Consider the following 19,683-nt stretch of genomic DNA (forward strand, 5'->3'; position numbering starts at 1 on the left):
GACTTTTCTGAGAAAGATATGAAGAAGTTGAAAGAAAGAACTACAGATATCTGCAGAAGAACATTCCAGGCAGATAAAAAGGAATGAGCGAAAGCTGTTGAGATGCCAGCATGTCTGGAGAGTATAAAGAACAGGAAGAAGCCAGTGTGGCTGGAGGGAAATGTGGAAGGAGGGGGAGAATGACAGCAATAAGATAGAGACCTACTGAATTTATCCTATTAGGTAAAATTATCCTTAATGAAACAGCAAATGCCTTAGAGCAGTGGTTCTCATTTCTTTCTACACGTTTGAATCATCTGGGGAGCATTAAAAAAAACAAAACACTGACAACCAAACTCCACCATTTAATTGGTCTTACATGAGGCAGAGACAGTTGTTATTTAAAAGGTCCCTGGGAGATCCTAATATAAAGTTGGCCTGAGAATCACCTGTTTAGTGTTACTGAATTCTGTGAGACCTCAAATAATTTACACTGAAAGTACTTTAGCTCTATCAAGCTGTTTAAGACTGAACTAAAAATATGCAAAAAATTTGCATAGAGAATTATACAAATGAAAAAATGGGGAAATATCTATCTGTAAGAACAGAATACAATGAAGGAGCTCAATGTCAGGAATGGTTCCAAGGAGACAAAGTATTACTGATTCTGAGATAGGAAGTGCTCAGTTTCCCTGGGGTCAGGTTTCAGGCCACTCCCCTGGGTCTCAAACCACTCCCCTAGGACTCAGGCCCCTCCTCTGGGACCTGAGTTACTGTTGCTTATCACACCTATCTTCAGCACCAAAACATGGAGAGTAAGATGCAGGAGGCAGTCTTACATAATTTCAGTGGCCGAGCATGCTCAGTAAAAAGGAATTTATCCCTTGAATGACCTCCCACTGGAGGCACTAGAGAGCACCTTGAATATTTTAAGTTCATTCAGTGCATGTGGTGGAATTTGACCAATGAGAATACTCTAAAGGAGACCAACTGAACATGTGCAAACCTGTTACATAACCAGGAACCACCACCCCCCAGTTGAATACTCATTAGATAAGATGAATTTGTATAGACAATAAAACTATAAAAGGAGAATCCAGGAAGAAGGCAGGGCTGCTGCTCACTCTCTCTGGAGCCAGCCCACACTTTGCCTGTGAGGTGTATATATCTTACATTTTGTGCAAAACCTGCCTTTGGCAGGCTGCTACTCATTCTAGAGCCAGCCCCAGCTTTGTCTGTAAAGTGGGTATTTCTTACTTTTGTATTAAACTTATGGTGGCTGCCACTCATTCTCTGGAGCCAGCCCACACTTTCCCTGTGAAGTGTGTATTTCTTATTCTTCCCATTAAATTTGTTTTCACTTTCTACTTCAACTCTGCTCTTGAATTCTTTCCTGTGGCAGAGTCAAGAACCTGGTAAAGGATGGGGTGGGCTGAGGTCGGCCATCAGATCTCCCCAGATCTTCTCCTCCAGTAGCAATACTACTACTTTCTTTGGTTTTTTGTTTGTTTTTTGTGGCTGGCCACAGTGATTGAACCCTGGATCTTGGTGTTATCAGCACTGCACTCTAACCAACTGAGCTAACCAACCAGCCTCTACCACTTTCTTTGATACCAATTTTTCCCTAAGCTGTCCAGAGGCTCTCAATAAACCCGACAGATTAAACACATATATTTATCTCTGTTCCCTTCTCATACCCCATCAAAATGACAAGAAAGCAATACAAAAGGTAAAAACCTAGAAAAAAATAAATTGAAAACAAAACAACAAATAGAGATGGCAGCAAAATTTTGAAAAATGGTGAGTGGGTAGAAACTGAAACCTAATGGCCTGAAATGAGGAAAGTCAACAGGAAACAAGCTGAATCACATTGAAGAATTCCAGAAAGGGTCAATAATTGCTGGCACCAGGTACCTCTGAAAGTGAGAGTGTAAATGGGGCTAAAAACAGGAGGACTGGGCTGTCCAGTTAGCTCAGTTGGTTAGAGTGTGGTGCTGATAACATCAAGGTCAAGGGTTCGGATCCCCTTGCTGGCCTCCTGCCCAAAAAACAGGAGGACTGGCAAAAGCCTATATGGGAAACAGATTCCCAGAGTCCCCTCCCCATCTAATTCAGCCAGGCAGTGGCTGCTCCCTAATCCCAAATAGGAAAGTTAACTTTTAATCTCCCATAGGTTAAAGCAGACTTGAGGACTTCAGGCACAGTTGAGGGGAAAAGATAAGGCACCATCCTTACCCAGGGAGAAAAATGAAATTCTACATAAAGGACTATGAGAGGTCACTGTCCCCAGCCCCCATTGCTTTCCCTCACTTGGGTCCTAGCACACAGATCAGTCTGTTGGTACTTCACACTTAAATATACACAAACAACCATTTAAGGAAAGCCAGATATCAAAACAATCAGAGAAAAAAAGAACTCAATTGACAAGCTGATCCTAAAATTCATAAGAAAATGCAAGGAACGGGCCAACCCCGTGGCACACTCAGGAGAGTGTGGCGCTGGGGGCGTGGCAACGCTCCAGCCGTGGGCTCGGATCCTATATAGGAATGGCCGGTGCGCTCACTGGCTGAGTACCGGGCACGAAAAAGACAAAAAAAAAAAAAAGAAAGAAAACGCAAGGAACCAAGAATAGCCAAAGAGGGCTGGCAGGTTAGCTCAGTTGGTTAGAGCATAGCCTTATAACAGAAGAGCCAAACAATCTTGAAAAAGAATGAAGTTGAAGGGCTCACACGTTCTGATTTCAAAACTTAATATAAAGCCATAGTAATCAAGACTGCATGGTACTGGTATAAGAACGGACATACAGAGCAACAAAATAGAATTCAGAGTTTAGAAACAAACATACATTTATAGTCAACTGACTTTTACACAAGGGTACCAAGACAATTCAATAGAAATAATCTTTTCAACAAATCGTGCTGAGACAACTGGACACCCATATGCAAATGAATGATGTTGGACTCCTACCTCACACCTTATACAAAAATGAACTCAAAATGGATCAAAGACCTAAACAAAATAGGAAAAACTTTAAAACTCTAAGAAGAAAACATGGGTGTAAATTTTCATGACTTTAGATTAGGAAATAGTTTCTTAGATAAGATATCAAAAGCTCAAACAACCAAAGAAAAACTAGGTAAATTTGACTTCATCAAAATGAAAAACTTTTGTGCTTCAAAGGACACCATCAAAAAAGTGAAAGGACAACCCAAAGAATGAGAAAAGTTTTTGAAAATTATGTACCTGATAGACTCATATCCAGAATACAGTTATACACTGCATTTGGTAAAACATCAGACTGCACATACAAAGGAGTTGGAGATGTGTAGCAGACTATACCATCTAGGTTTATGTACATATACTCTTATCACATTTGCACAATGGCAAAATTCCCTAAGGATGCATTTCTCAAAACACATCCCTGCCATTAAGCAATACATGGCTATATATAAAGAACTCTTTGAACAATAAAAAGACAACCAAACTAAACAAATGTACAAAAGATCTGAATGGACATTTCTCCAACAAAGCTACACAAATTACCAATAAGCATATGAACAGATGCTCAACATTATTAGTCACCAGAGAAATGCCAATCAAAACCACAATGAGATCACCCCTTCAAATGCACCAAACTGGCAAAATCAAAGACAGAAAATAACAAGTGTTGTTGAGAATGTGGAGAAATTAAAACCCTTGTACATTGCTGGCAGAAAATGAAAAATGCTAAGTAGCTTTGGAAAACAGTTTGTCAATTCCTCAAAAAGTTGAATATAGTTACCATAATGCCCAGCAATTCCACTTCTAGGTATACACACAAAGGAATTTAAAACATGTGTCCACGGGCCGAGCCCGTGGCGCAGTTGGTAGAGTGCTGCGCTGGCAGCGTGGCGACGCTCCCGCCGCGGGTTCGGATCCTATATAGGACTGACCGGTGCACTCACTGGCTAAGTGCCGGTCACGAAAAAAAAAAAAAAAAAAAAACGACATAAAACATGTGTCCACACAAAAACCTGTACACAAATGTTCATAGCAGGATCATTCATAATAGCCAAAAAATGGACAAAATCCAAATGTTCATCAACTGATAAATAAAATGTGGTATATCCATATAATGGAGTATTATTCAGCCATTAAAAGAAATGAAGTGCTGATTCACACTGCAACATGGATGAACTTTGAAAACATCATGCTAAGTGAAAGAAGCCAGACCAAAAAAGCCCAATTATTCCATGGTTCTATTCATATGAAATATCAGTTGGTTAGAGCTCAGTGTTATAAAACCAAGGTCAAGAGTTCAGATCCGGGCCCGGCCCATGACTCACTCGGGAGCGTGCGGTGCTGGTAGCACTGTGGGTTTGGATCCCATATAGGGATGGCCGGTTAGCTCACTGGGTGAGCGTGGTGCCGACAACACCAAGTCAAGGGTTAAGATCCCCTTACTGGTCATCTTTTAATAAAAAAAAAAAAAAAGAGTTCAGATCTCCACACCAGCCAGCCACCAAAAAAAAAAAAAAAAGAAAGAAAATAGAATAGCCAAATCCATAGAAACACAAAGCAGATTAGTGGTTGCCTACCACTAAGAGGGTTGGGAGGAAATGGGGAGTGACTGTCAATGTAACAAGTTTTCTTTTGGGGTAATGAAAATGTTCTGGCATTAGAGAGTGATGATAGTCCCACAATTTTGTAAAAACACTAAAAAGCACTTAAATGCACACTATTTTTTTATGATTTAATTTTTTAATTTTTTAGCAGCTGGTGGGTACAGGGATCGACCCTGAACCTTACTGTTATTAGCACCACACTACCAAATGAGCAAACCAGCCAGCTTGAATTGCACACTTTAAAAGAGTGAATAAGGTATGTAAATGATAACTTAATTTTTCAAAAAACCTAGAGTTAAATGAAACAGAAAGAAAAACTCCAAACAATAGTTCAGAGAGATAAGAGAAAATATTGCACCCATGACACAAGAACAGAATGTCCTTTTAAGAAAGAAAGAAACATTTGAAGAATAAGAAAGTTCTCTCGGACAGGATACCTCTGATAGTAGAAACAGAGTTAATAAAGTAGAGGCATATACTAAAAAGTAGAATCAAAAGAAAAAGAAGGTAAATAAGAGAAAAAATACTTTTTTAAAACAATGGATTACTGGGGCTGGCCAGTTAGCTCAGTTGTTTAGAGCTCAGCCTTATAATACCAAGGTCATAGGTTTGGATCCCCATACTGGCCAGCTGCCCAAAAAATTTTTAAAAACCAAAAGACAAAAACAATGGATTAGTCTAAAATGCCTAAAATAGAAAGAAGGGGGAAAAAATCAAGAATGTTACCAAAAAATTTCTAGAGCTGAAAAATATACATGTTCAGACAGAAAGGACCTGATTGAGTGCCCAAAACAATGAATGAAAAAGAAATACACTAAGGTACAATGTCATGAAATTTCACAATGTAAGAATAAAAATTATACACGTTTCCAGTCACATTTACAAAGAACAAGAATCAGAATGGCATCAGAATTCTCAACAGTCTAGTGAATGCTAGAAAGCAATGCAATGCTTTCAAATTCTGAGATGAAATTATTTCCAACCTAGAATTCTATAACCAAGAAAACCATCAATTCAAGTAGAACAGGCAAACAATGATATTTTCAGATTTGCAATGTCTCACAAATGTTACTTCCAGAGCTGGCTTTCTCAGGAAGCTACTAAAAGACACTCCAGGGGGAATAAATGAGAAAGACGGAGGTTACTGGGTACTCACATGGGAAAAGAAAAAGAAATTCCTACAATAATGACGACGAGAAATCCCAGGACATTACTGTGCAACAGGCTAGAGAGCAACTAGTCCAGATTAGTGAGTTTGCAGGACGTGTCCTCTCTAAGAAAGAAAATAAAAGAAATAAAAAAGAAAAAAAGAAGAAAAAGAAATAGAAATAGAAATAAAAAATTTTTTAAAAAGAAAATTAAAGAAACAGATTACATGACACATCTAACTGCACTAAAAGAAGTATTTTAGCTCTATCAGAATGTTTGGGGGAAATATGTAACTCTAGTAAAAACAAAAGCTGTATGAGAAAGGAAATGTAATCCTTATATTCTATGTGGCTCAGCTGTAAATAATATTCATAATCATAATAATATAAACACTTAATCAAAAATTGATTTGAGGGCTGGCTGGTTAGCTTAGTTGGTTAGACCATGACGTTCTAACATCAAAGTCAAGGGTTCAGATCCCCATACCAGCCAGCCACCAAAAATAAAAGATAGCTACAAAAATTGATTTGGTTGTAATCCAAAAATGGAGGTAGTAGTATGTATCTGCTGGCCAGTAAGAGAGCTAAATCCTCATCTTCCATGGCTGAAAGACAACAGATAAAACTAACAAGCTAAGAAATAGGACAAAGGGGCCGGCCCCGTGGCTCACTTGGGAGAGCACGGCACTGGTAGCGCCAAGGCCGCGGGTTTGGATCCTATATAGGGATGGCCGGTGCGCTCACTGGGTGAGTGTGGTGCGGACAACACCGAGCCCAGGGTTGTGATCCCCTTACCAGTCCAAAAAAATAAATAAACAAATAAATAAATAGGACAAGGATAGGGCCAGCCCATGGCTCACTTGGGAGAGTGTGGTGCTGATAACACCAAGTCAAGGGTTAAGATCCCCTTACCAGTCATCTTTAAAAAAAAAAAGAAAGAAAGAAAGAAATAGTACAAGGATGTCATTTAGAAATATAGAAGTCACAAGCTGGCTGGTTGGCTCAGTTGGTTAGAGTGCAGTGTCAAGGTTTTAGATCCCCGTACCAGTCTACAGCCAAAAAAAGAAAGGGAAAAAAAAGAAAAGAAATATAGAAGTCAACAACAGAAGAGAAGGGCCAGCCTGCAGCTCACTCGGGAGAGTGTGGTGCTGAACACCAAGGCCCTGGGTTCGGATCCCTATATAGGAATGGCCGGTTCGCTCACTGACTTAGCATGGTGCTGACAACACCAAGTCAAGGGTTAAGATCCCCTTACCGGTCATCTTTAAAAAAAAAAAAATACCAGAAGAGAGCTAAAATAGTTAAAAGTCATTGCCATAACAGAACAAAAATCAAAAATAAAAAGGGATAAACCAAGTAATTGCTGTTGCATTATAAGCCTTGTAATGCTACTTGACTTTTTTAATTATGTATATGTATCGTTTGGGGCATAAATAAAATTTAAATTCAAAACAGGAAAAGGCATCTTTCAAAGCAGGTCATAAGATGATGTCCTTGTTTAATTTTAATAAGATTCTGTGAATATGTTCTTATTTGGAAATAGGGTCTTTGCAATTAAATTAAGGATCTTGAGATGATCATCCTGGATTAAGGGTGGGCCCAATGTCCTTATAACAGACAGAGGGGAGAAGACACGGGGGAGGAGGCCAAGTGAGGACAGAGGCAAAGACTGGAGTCACAGAGCCCCAAGCCAAGGAACGCCTGAAGCCAGCAGAAGCTGGAAGAGACAAAGAAGAATTCTCGCCTAGAGCCTTCAGAAGGATAGGATGCCTGTCGACACCTTGAATTCAAACTTCTGGCCTCCAGAACTGTGAAAGAATGAATTTCTGTTGTTTTAAGCCACTAAGTTTGCGGCAATTTGTCATGCAAATTACAAAGAGGAAACTAATACAATTAGCCACAAAGTTTTTAAGAAGACAAGGATTTCAAATGACATCAGACTGAAACTGGATGTATCAGCAATACATCCTTGGGATGCTAACTCCCATGTCCACCTGGACCCAGACCCCAGATTAATTTTCCTTAAGACATAACCCCTACAGCCAAGGGGCATGCCAAAAACATCACCTCCATGTGGGTGGCCCACCACAGCCACCACAATAACCATGGCTGCCATGAAAGTGGCTAGACGCCACAACCACCACGCAGATGGTCCCCCAGCCACTGGAGTGCATTGACACAAGGAGAGTCACCAGCACAGACCAAAGAAGAGGATGTCTCTCTCCACAAAGCCCATTCCAGAGTGACAGAAGAAGCACCTGCTCTACGATAATATTGGGGGACCTGAGCACACCTTTCAGCATTGGACAGATCATCTAGGCAGCAAATCCACAGAGTAACCATTACTCTTTCAGAAGGAGAGAAGAAATCTAGGGTTATGAGAGGGGGGAGGAGGGAGGGAGAGAGGGATAGGGAGAGATTGGACAAGGGGCATAAAGATAAGTATGATTTGTAACAATATACATAATATATTGATTTGGTAATATTGATTTGATCAACATATGTCAACGGTAAACCCCAAAAATATGTACAATCAATTATGATTCAATAGAAATTTTAAAAATAAATAAATTTAAAATAAATTTTTTTAAAAAAAGACATAACCCCTGCAGTCACAGGGGGCAGGGTTTTGCTGAAATTGCTGTTTCTTAATTGTGATTCCAGACATAAAACAGAATCCTACATGTATAATTACGTTTCATTTCATTAATAAAGAAAACAAGTATTTTTCGTGCCGTATTTTAAATTGATTTGTTGATGTCACTACTAACATAACAATTGGTTAGTTTTGGAGAATTGGAGAATAAAGCATCTATTTTAATGAACAGCAACAGAATGAAGCAAGGAGGGCTATCTTAGAAGACTAGCGGGCAGCCCATGTCTGGTCTTCACACAAAGGACTCCTTTTCACCTCTCTTGCCTTTTCTACTTTGCAAGCCCTTCCTCCTCTCCAAGTTCTTCCCTTTCCCTACCCCTACCGTAACACAGGCATGCCCCAGGCCCTGCATGGACGGAACACTGCTGTGCGCACAACCAAGGGTAGCTGCCGTCTAGCTCAGAGTCAGACTGTGGCCAACTTGAGCTACCAGCTTCCAGGACTCTGTGCTACCTTCAGCTCAGAAGGAAACAAACAGTGGCCTTACACCTTTACTTTTAAATAAACGCTTTTTAAAAAAAGGCGGCGGGAGGCTTTCCTTGCCTGTAGTTCACTGGCTGTTGATAAAAGAGAAGAAACTATTAGCTAGGGTAATAACTCCAGAGTCCTTCTCATTAGTGCAACTAAGCATTTCAAGGATCCACCTGCTGGTTCGGAGTCTCCAGACATCCAGAAAGACAACAAAGATCTATGATAGTCCTGCTTGGTTAAAATACTTCAAATACCTGAGATCAAAAACGCAGGGAGAAAACGTTTTTAATGCATTCAACTGGAAACAATAGAGAACGTTTAATAACATGGACTGTTTGATTCTTTTTTACTTATTATTTTTGAAATATAAATCTCATACCATAAATTCACACTTTTAAAGCACACAATTCAGTGGTTTTAAAGTCTGGGTATCACAGCGGTGCACAACCATCACCACTAATTCCAGGACATTTTCATCACCCCAAAAGAAACCCTGTACCACTAGCAGTCACTCCCCATTTCTCCCTGCCCCCAGCTCCTAGCAACCATTAATCTACTTTCTATTTCTATAGATTCGCCCATTCCAGACATTTTATATAAATGGACTCATACAATATGTGGCCTTTTGTGATTGGCTCCTTCCACTAAGCATAATGTTTTCAGTGTTTGTCCACGTGGGAGCACGTATCACTACTTCATTCCTTTTTTGTGGCTGAATAACATTTCACCATATGGATATACATTTTGCTTAACCATTCATCAGTAAACGGACATTTGGATTGTTAGAACAGGCTGAATCGCAGAGCACGGAGACTGTAACAGTCATGGGCACCCTCAGCAGGAAGGCAGTCAACCTTCTGACTGGCTCTTCCAGCCTCCTTTTACTCAGTCCAGAGCCAGGGTGAGGAATTCAACAGATGCTCATAGATCCTACTCTGTGTCAGGCCCTGAGAATGCAAAGGCGAATTCTATGGGGCCCCGCCCTTTCAGGAGCTCATATATCTTGCTCTGAGAGATCCCCTTTAAATAAATCCTTGAAGAATTTTTGACAGGAGAAAGCGACCACACATCAGATTTAGCAAATGACAGTTCTTGCAATATCTGAAGCACCTGATCATTCTTATCACTGTACTTCAGCAAGAACCTTTCAAACCAGTCAATTTTTGGAGGCAAATAGGCTTAACCACTCATTCGCCTTTGAGTGATACTGGACAAGTTACTTACTGAGAGGATACAGAGGAAAAAACAAACTCAGTTTCTTCCTACCATACTCTCACAACACAGCACGCTTCTGACACTAGATGTGGGGGGGATTTCCCCACACATCAAGCAAGCAATCAATTCTGCAGCAGCCAACAACAGCGGGATGTCCTCTAATTGAATTCAATTCTGACACTATCTACCTGGAGATAGCCCTCAGAACCCACAGATAGAGGCTCAGTCTCACAAGACTGCCCCCACTTCTGATGCCAATCTCAAGCCCCAGTTTAACTGTGCTTCTGACCAACCAGCTATAAATCTAAGTTCCCGGGACCCCCTCCTTGTGCTTGATTAATTTGCTAGAGTGGCTCACAGAATTCAGGGAAACACTTTACTTATATCCACTGGTTTATTATAAAGGATATTACAAAAGATACAGATGATGAGATGCATATAACGAGGTATGGGGAAGGGGCACAGACCTTCCATGCCCTCCCCAACAAGGTTCCCTACAGGAATCTCCATGTGCTCAGCTATGTGGAATCGCCCCAAACCCAGGTTTTTATAGAAAGCCTCATTACGTAGGCATGACTGATTAAATGATTAGCCACTAATGATCAACTGAACCTTCAGTCCCTCTCCCTTCCCAGGTTGGGGCCGGACTAAAATTTCCAACCCTTGGATCACCTGGTTGGTTCCCCTGACAACCAACCCCTATTCAGAGGCTATCCAGGAGCTCCCAGCCAAAGGTCACCTCATTAGCATACAAAAAGACACCTATCATTTTGGAGATTCCAAGGATTTTACGAGTTGTACACCAGGAAAGGAAGGAAAACCACTTACATATATGACACTTACCCTCTCTAAATCTCAGTTTCCTTATCTGTGAAATAAACCCAATAGCAACAGTTACTTTGAAAGATTATTGCACCAATTAAAGGAATTCAGGTAAAGGAGACAGCTAGGGCCAGCCCTGCCGTGGCTCACTTGGGAGAGTGTGGTGCTGGTGACACCAAGGCCGTGGGTTTGGATCCCTATATAGGGATGGCCGGTTAGCTCACTTGGGAGAGCATGGTGTTGACAACACCAAGTCAAGGGTTAAGATCCCCTTACTGGTCATATTTTTTTAAAAATAAAATTAAATAAATAAATAAATAAATAAAGCAGACAGTTAGCAGGGCTCTTCAAATATCAACTACAAGCTAAACTACCACTACTCGATACTTAAATCCTATAGGCTCCAGGATTGCAGGCACCTCAATTCCTAAAATTCTTGACACAGCTTGAGACAAGAAACCAATGAACACTGATCTTGAGGTGAAAAGACCCACACAGAGGAGCCAGGGAAAAACAAAAACTACTCACCAGCACCAAGATTTTATTTCTAATTAACCAGTTGTAGAAACAGGCAGAGCTTATTTCTAACTATAAATAACCCTGCATCTACTCTTGAGAGATGTGCAGGAGAAGGGTCTGTTCAAAAGAGTCCTCATTTCCTTCACACTTTCCTCCTTTTCCACTTCTTCTGGTGCTTCTTTCTTGGCCTCTCCTCTGTGCAGCATTGAGTTACCTTCCATTCTCCAAAGGCCCATATTGAAAAACAATCAAACAGAATCGTACTTTGCCAAATGACATCTGTACAAAGACCAAGCACATAAAAAGAGAAAGAGGGAGGGAGGTGGAGGTATATCATTGGAACCCCAGTGGAAATTACAGGCTAATACAAGAGACTGGAAAGCAGATCTGTGACAAAACAAGAAGCAAAAGGCAAGGGTGACTTGAGGAAGAGAATTGGCCCTAGGTCAGGAATGCCACGTCTTCATACTTGGTATTTTCCTAGAAGCAGTTATTAGCACTTGACTTAAATCACTAAATGTTTTTAAATCACTAAATGTTTGTTTATAAGCTGGGGGGCGGGGGGTTGACTGCAACCTTTTAAAAAAGATACTAGCTGGCCGACCCCGTGGCTCACTTGGAAGGGTGCGGCGCTGGGAGTGCAGCAGCGCTCCCGCCGCGGGTTCGGATCCTATATAGGGATGGCCGGTTCGCTCACTGGCTGAGCGCGGTCACAAAAGAGGACAAAAAAATAAAATAAAAAAATAAAAAAGATACTAGCTAGTATCTAAGGGAAGCAAGATCTTCTCTTTTGTTCCCACCTCTCAGAAATTCCAGAATCCATAAGAGCCTTAAGTGACTCAAAGTCCCTCAAAAGCAGCTCACTGATTGGATTCTAACGGTAGTGTACATATATATATATTCACTGCCATCTATCTTACTTATGGAAGCATCAGATCAGGACTCAGAAGAACAAGATTCAAACCCAGCTCTTCCATTTCTTAGCTACGTGACCTCACACGGGTGATTTCACCTCAGTGGGGTTGTTTGTTTTAAATCTAGAAAATGTTAGGATGCCTGACAAACAACATGTGTTCAATACAAGTTTGGGGGGCTGGCTGGTTGCAGTTGGGTTGGCTAGAGCACAGCCTTATAACGCCAAGGTCAAGGGTTCAGATCCCCATACCAGCCAGCCACCCCAAAAAAAAAAAAAAAAAGTTTGGTAAAATGAATATTTTAAACATTAAAAACTTATCCATCCTCACTGGCTGTCTCTTTCCCATCCCTCTTGGAGGTCTCTATATTGGTTGCCAACCCAGAAAGCCAGACTAATTCCAGAAATTGGCACTCAAAATTGATTTCAGCGGCACTACAAAGATGCACAGTTGGAAGAGTAGCCTCCTTAAGAAAAAAGAAACCCATTAGCTTGTGGTTTTCAAAAGGGTCTTTAAATGAAAAGTGAAAAGGAGAGAAAACCAACTTCCCAGATATATACTACAGTGCTTTGCTGTACTTAAAATAGCTACTAGTATGATAGTATAAGCTGAGATGTGTTTCAAAATTTAATTTCTAGCAAGAAGCACTCTTCTTGGATGTGCATCCACACTATTCCCTTGGTGATCTCATCCAGTCGCTTTACTCTAAACACCATACACATGCTAACAGCTTCCACATGTCCAGCCCAAGCCCAGTCTCCAGACTTCTGTATCTAATTGCCCATGATCTCTTCACTTGGATCTCTGCTAGGCACTTTATAATCAATGTGAACAAAACTGAGCGCCAGCTCTGCTCCTCCTATAGTCTTCCCCATCTCAGTTAATGACAACTGTTCTTCCAGCTGTTCATGCCAAAGACCATGGAGTCACCCTTGACTCCTCCCTTCCTCTCACACCCAACTTCCAACTCAACTTATCCACAAATCCTGTCGGCTGCATTTCAAAGGATACTCGGGATGCATCTTTCACCCAGATTATGGCAACAGCCTCTAAGCTTGTCTCCATGTTTCCATCCTAACTCCTGTTCCTCTTTCTTCACGCAGCGACCAGAGTAAGTTTGTCAAAAGGCAGTATGAATTGTGTCCTCTCCACTGCTCAGAACCCTCCTCTGGCCCCAACTCACCCTGAATAAAAACCAACAACCTCAATGGCCTACAAGGCCTTCCACAACCTGTCCACCTCTCTTCCCATACCCAACACCACTCTGACCTCATCTCTCTACTCCCTGGTCACTCGCTCCCCTCCAGCCATGCTGGTCCCAAAAATTGTCAGAGGTGCTTCTTCTTCTGGACTTTGAATGTACTGCTCCCTCTGCCTGGACCACTACACCCTCATTCACCACATGGCACCCTCCCCTCACCTCCTTCAGATCCTTCCACAACCATCACCTTCTTCTTCTAATGACCCTATTTAAAATTGCAACCAGGGCTGTCCAGTTAGCTCAGTTGGTTAGAGCGTGGTGATAACACCAAGGTCTGGAGTTGGACCCCTGCACCAGCCAGCAAAACAAACAAAAAAATTGCAACCCCACTCAACTCCCCACATCCCTCTTCCCTGTATTATTACAATATAATATGCATTTTACTTATTGTGCCTCTCCCCATTAAAATTTAAGATCCACAAGAGCAGGGATTTTTGCCTCTCTTGCATACTGCTATATCTGCCGTGTTTCGAATAGAAATAAAATGGGAGCCACAAGTGGGAGCCACACACATAATTTTTTAAATTTTATAAGAAACAGGATTTGTTTTGTTTTGTTTTGTTTTTGTTTGTTTTTTGTTGGCTGGCTGATACAGGAATCGAACCCTGGACCTTGGTGTTATCAGTACCACACTCTAACCAACTGAACTGACCAGACAGCCCCAGAACACATTTTAAAAAGTAAAAAGAAACAGGTGAAACAAATCTTAATTACATTGTATTTAACTCAATAAATCCAAAATCATTTATAGTATATATTTATGTTATTATATTTATATATGGTCATTTACTGTAATATGAGACATTTTACTTTTTTTCATGCTAAGTCTCCAAAATCCAGTGTGTATTTTATGCTCACACCACATCTCTAGTGGTCAATAGCCCCATGTGGCTAGTGGCCACCGTAGTAGACAGCACAACTCTAGAACAATGCCTGGCATAGAATAAGTACTTATAAATATTCATTGAATGAAAGAATGTTTTCCCAGGGAGAGGCAGCTGTGGTATAATATGGGGTTTCCTAAACTTTAGTTACTCACATTGTACAACCACAATTTTTTCTGTGACCTATATACTTTTTCTCTTATATGTCAAACTTTTTATACATGAAAAAAATATTTTAAAATAAAGCTTTCTATCCTTTCTGTAAATGGAAAAGAATGGGGTCTAGGGATAAACGACTTGGGCTTGAGTTCCTGCTCAGTCATTTACTAGCTCTGGAATCTAAAGTAAGGACTTCACTAAGCCTCAGTTTCTTCATCTGTAGAACAGGGATAATATCAACCTTCACAAGACCATAAAGACGATTCAATGAGATGTTGGTATAAACTCTCTGTAAACAGAAAAGCAGTCATTAGGTGAAAGAGACTGAGAAACCAACCCAAGCCTTTCTCTCATGCCTATCACTTTTATATAGACAATTAATGTAGAAAATGGTAAACTTATCTAACAAGAGAAAGAAGACTTGCATTCAATCCCTTGCCCACCAGTTACAGCTGTGTGACCTTTAAAAATCCATTTGTTCACCATTTACCAAGTGCCCACAACATGCCAAGCACTAGGCTAGTAGCCAAATAAAACACTAATCCTGCCCCTGAAGGATCTGCAGTCTAGCAGGAAGAAAGAGACCAGTAACATTATTAAAAAATCGAGTCATCTTTCTCAGGTCTGTATGTTCCTTTTGAAATGGGAATAACACCCTCCCAACCTAACTCACAGGGCTGCTACAAAAATTAACTTTTAAATGTTTGTCAAATATTCCAAAAACTTGAACTCATAATACCTTAGCAAAGTACTTTTTTTTTCCTACTTGTAACCGAAAGCGACTCTGGCTCCTGTGAATGTCCAGTTTGAACATTTGTGAAACTCATTTCACTTCTGCAAATTTTAGTAAACATGAAGGGAAAGAGGAGGACGACCAGCTTTAACACAGGTATTTAATCTCAAAATCAGGATCCAGGTCACAGTTCTAAGGAACACAACTCAGACCTCTCAGTCACCGTACCTAGTTACAGTTTGTCAAGATAAACAGTCACACGGTAAGGGAACCTGAATAATTTAAACCGAAAAGAGAGGAAAAGTCATAAAGCTGTATAGGTAGACACTCCTCTGTCCAAGATTTCAGCAGTCCCGGTGTTGCTGAGGTAATGCTGGGCTAGTTCGCGGTCAACAGTTGAGGCTAAAAGCCATTTTACGGCCACAGCAAAGTGCCCACACTTTTTTTTAAGCCTCTAAGATGAACCGAACAGGGAAAATCTCAAAGAAAGATGCTCTGAAGGGCTAGGCTCTCCAAAAGTGGAAATCCTACCCAAGAAGGACTAAGTGTGTGCGATCCCTCCTGAAGTTTAGAAACTGAATGGGACCGAAATCAAAGCTCGGATAGTAATCATTTCCAAAGAGAAAGGAAGGAAGAGACGCCCAGTTGGGGCTCAAGCAGCTGACTTCTCCTTTCCCTCCATTCTATACGCCCATCCTCAGGCACCGACTTCCAAGCTCAGTCCCAAGTTACCCCTTCCTCTGATCCCGATCCCTTCACAAACATCGCTCCTCTCCATCCCTGGGCACCTAAGCTCCTCTCCCTTCCGGAAGGACTTGCTCCCCTCTGCACCCTTGGCTGTCTCGCCGCCCACTCCGCAGCGGCCCCCACGCGGCCCGCGGCGCGCCCACCCTGCTCGGGCGTGAGCCGGGACACCCCTCCTCGGAGGCCGGAACCGCCGCGCCAGGCCCCTCCCACAGGAAGCCGCCGCCCCCCGGCGCCCGGGCCGTGCCGCCCCCGGCCCACCCCGCGCCGCCCGCCGCCCCCGGCCCGCCCCGCGCCGCCCGCCCGGCCGCCGCGCCCCCCGCGCCGGCACTCGCTACCTGCCCCGGCCACAGAAGCGGCGCCCAACTCCTCGCCCACTTCCGCCTTCCACCGCCCGCACTCGGGCCGGGTCACGTGACCGCACGCGGTCACCTGACCCGGAAGAGGCTGGCCGGGCTCTCAGGTGTGGGTAACCTAGGCCTGGCCTGGGAACCTTTGGCCTGTTTTTACCGTTTGTGTTTAAAAGTCTTAGGGTTTTCCGCTCACCGGCTGGTCCCCCAAGCAATCATATAAATTAAGGGTTCACTGAGAGCCAGGCGCTTTATTTATTCTGTCCAGCAACCCTATAGAAGCTGATACAATTATTAGTCTCGTTTACAGATGACAGGAGACCCTTCAATCGGTTGTCAACAAATAATTGTTGAGCTCCTTCGTAGGGCTGCCAGATAAAATACAGGAAACCCAGTTAAATTTGAATTTCAGATAAATAACCGTGTAATAAGAATGTCCCAAATACTGCACTATATATTTACACTAAAAAAGGATTTGTTAATTATCTGAAAATCAAATTTAATTGAGCATCTTGTATTTTTATTTGCTGGCAACGCTATGCCTACTATTTGCCAGGCACTGTTCTAGGCTCTAGAAGCACAAAAATCCTAGCCTTTGTGGAGCATCTATTCTTGTAAAGTAACATAAGGCAAAAGTAGAAGAGCTTCAGAACTCCTGCCTGGGTTCATAAAATGCCCCACCGCACCAAACCAACCCCCATTGCTTTAATCCACAGAGGACGTAGGACTTCATGAATTAGCGAAAACATTTTATATCCACATCCTTTACTGATGGTCTGAACCCACAGCTTTTTTTTTTTTTAATCCCTATATAAAGATGACCAGTAAGGGGATCTTAACCCTTGACTTGGTGTTGTCAGCACCACAATCTCCCACGTGAGCTAACCGGTCATCCCTATATAGGGATCCAAACCCATGGCCTTGGTGTTCTCAGCACCACACTCTCCCAAGTGAGCCACGGGCCGGCCCTATATTTTTTTAAATTCAATTTTATTTATATTTATTTTTGAGTGGTACAGTGAATTGCTTCAATCCATGCATATCTTGTACAATGATTCACTTAGGGTAGATAGCATAATTTGTCCCCATTAGTTCACCCCTTATCTTCCCCCCACCCCCACCTCTCCCAGCCTCTGGTAACCATTATTCTATTCTCTACTTTTTTTTTTTTTTGAACACACAAAGATTAATATCCTATTTGCAAAAAAGAACTCTTAAAAATGAAGGAGAAAAATCTAAGCTGAAATTTGGTAAAGGACATGAGCAGATAAGTCACATACCCAAAAAATAGATGTGCTTAATAAGTATCTTCTAGGATCTAGGTGGGGGTGGGACGGGGCTGTCTCAGCCCCGCTCTCAGGATGCCCGGTACTGGGCTGGCTCCATTGCTGGCCAGGATGTATGGGGCTGCGAGGGGGACGGGGCCCATATCTGTCTCCCAGGACCCTCTGGGCATCAGGCTGGCTTCCCTTGCTGGCCTAGATGTCCGGACCCTCAGCTTTTTTGAAGATTGAAAGAAGGCTCAATTTTTCATCTTTAATCATCATGAATTAAAATTAATATGACAAGGGCTCAGACCCCTGTACTGGCCAGCTGCCAAAAAAATAAATAGATAATAAAATTAATACAAATCACTTAACTAGCTTTGAGGACTGTGTACTAATTAATCTATTGTTTTTGGTTCTTCGAATTACTATGGATCCTACCATGCATACAAATTAAATTAAATTGATTGAATACTTAGTGTCTCTTTTTTTTTTCTGCAGCTGAGCAGTATGGGAATGTGACCCCTTGACCTTGGTGTTACAAGGCTGCGCTATAACCAGCTGAGCTAACCGGCCAGCTTTACTTTTCCTATTCTCATTCCAAATCCAGGAGACTGACTTTCAAGGAGCTACAGCCCTCTCTTAATACTTTAAACCCTGTATTAATCCCATACATAAAACTACTAAAACTTCTCTAATTCCATTGATGGGAGTTTTACTAATCCTATTCTAGAGGCATTAGGGAAGGCTTCCTTGATTTAGCGACATTTGAGTAGGGGTTCACCAAATGGGAGAAAGGCCTAGGCAAAGAGCATGCGCTGTGCGTAAAGGAGTAAAAGCTGAAGTATTTGTCATGACCTAGAAGGCCCTGCATGATCCCTCCCACACCTCCCCGTTGTTTCTCTCCTCTCATCTCCCACTACTGTTCCCCTCAGTACCCTGCTTCAGCCACTCTGGCCAGGGCCTTTGGACCTGCTTTTCTCTCTACCTGGAAAGCTTATTCCTCGTACAGTAGATGGCTCACCCTTCACCTCTTTTGGCTGTTTGTCAACTTTCTCTCAGTGAAGTCTTTCATAATCACCCTATCTAAAATTATAACTTTAGGGCCAGCCCATGGCTCACTTGGAAAAGTGTGGTGCTGATAACACCAAGGCCAAGGGTTCGGATCCCTATATAGGGATGGCCAGTTAGCTCACTTGGGAGAGCGTGGTGCTGACAACACCAAGTCAAGGGTTAAGATGCCCTTACTGGTCATCTTTTTTAGAAAAAATAAATAAAATAAAATAAAATTATAACTTATCTCTTCCTTCCAATCCCTCCAGCCCACTTCCTGCTTTATTTTTTTCTCTGTATTTCCTTCAGACTGATCACTATCTTACTTTTGTAAGAGTATATGTACATATATATGTATATTTACCATTACAAGAATTATGAAGACAGGAACTATATTCTCAGTTCCTAAAACAGTGCCTGGTCCATAGGAGGCCTCTTTAAATAACTTGCACATAAATAGATTTCATCAATATTTATTGAGCACCAAACTCATTGTTGTAGATCCTACAGCATAGGAGATTTTATTAAAAGACACATAAAAAGTCTGAAATATGTCATCACAAAAGTGCCTTCAAAAAAGTTAAAAAGCAGTGCTCACTTCAGCAGCACACATACTAAAATTGGAACGACACAGAGAAGATTAGCATGGCCTCTGAACAAGGATGACACACAAAATCATGAAGCATTCCATATTTTTTTTTTAAAAAGTTAAAGGGCCGAGCCCGTGGCGCACTCAGGAGAGTGTGGCGCTGGGGGCGCGGCAACGCTCCCGCCGCGGGTTCGGATCCTATATAGGAATGGCTGGTGCACTCACTGGCTGAGTGCCGGTCACAAAAAAGACAAAAAAAAAAAGTTAAAAAGTAAATTGAAAAGTTCATTGAAAAGACCCCTAAAACATAGTCCCTG

The 19,683-nt window shown here is 41.8% G+C and overlaps 1 protein-coding gene and 1 non-coding gene across 3 annotated transcripts in view; one reads left to right on the top strand and one right to left on the bottom strand.

Annotated features, from left to right (window-relative positions):
- Nucleotides 1-16,515, bottom strand: part of WWP2 (WW domain containing E3 ubiquitin protein ligase 2) — a 135,951-nt gene extending 119,436 nt beyond the window's left edge. The window contains exon 1 of one of the 2 annotated variants that reach the window (XM_063110276.1): nucleotides 16,448-16,515. The gene's annotated coding sequence lies outside the window, so the exon portion shown is untranslated. The remainder of the gene's footprint in view (nucleotides 1-16,447) is intronic. The other variant, XM_063110277.1, reaches the window with a different exon arrangement.
- Nucleotides 16,516-19,367: 2,852 nt separating this feature from the next.
- On the top strand, nucleotides 19,368-19,474 carry LOC134389765 (U6 spliceosomal RNA). Its single transcript, XR_010024741.1, has one exon. It is a non-coding gene; the product is annotated as a U6 spliceosomal RNA (small nuclear RNA).
- Nucleotides 19,475-19,683: the final 209 nt, after the last annotated feature.

The sequence above is a fragment of the Cynocephalus volans genome, chromosome 10, assembly GCF_027409185.1.
Source record: "Cynocephalus volans isolate mCynVol1 chromosome 10, mCynVol1.pri, whole genome shotgun sequence".
NCBI classification, from domain to species: Eukaryota; Metazoa; Chordata; class Mammalia; order Dermoptera; family Cynocephalidae; genus Cynocephalus; species Cynocephalus volans.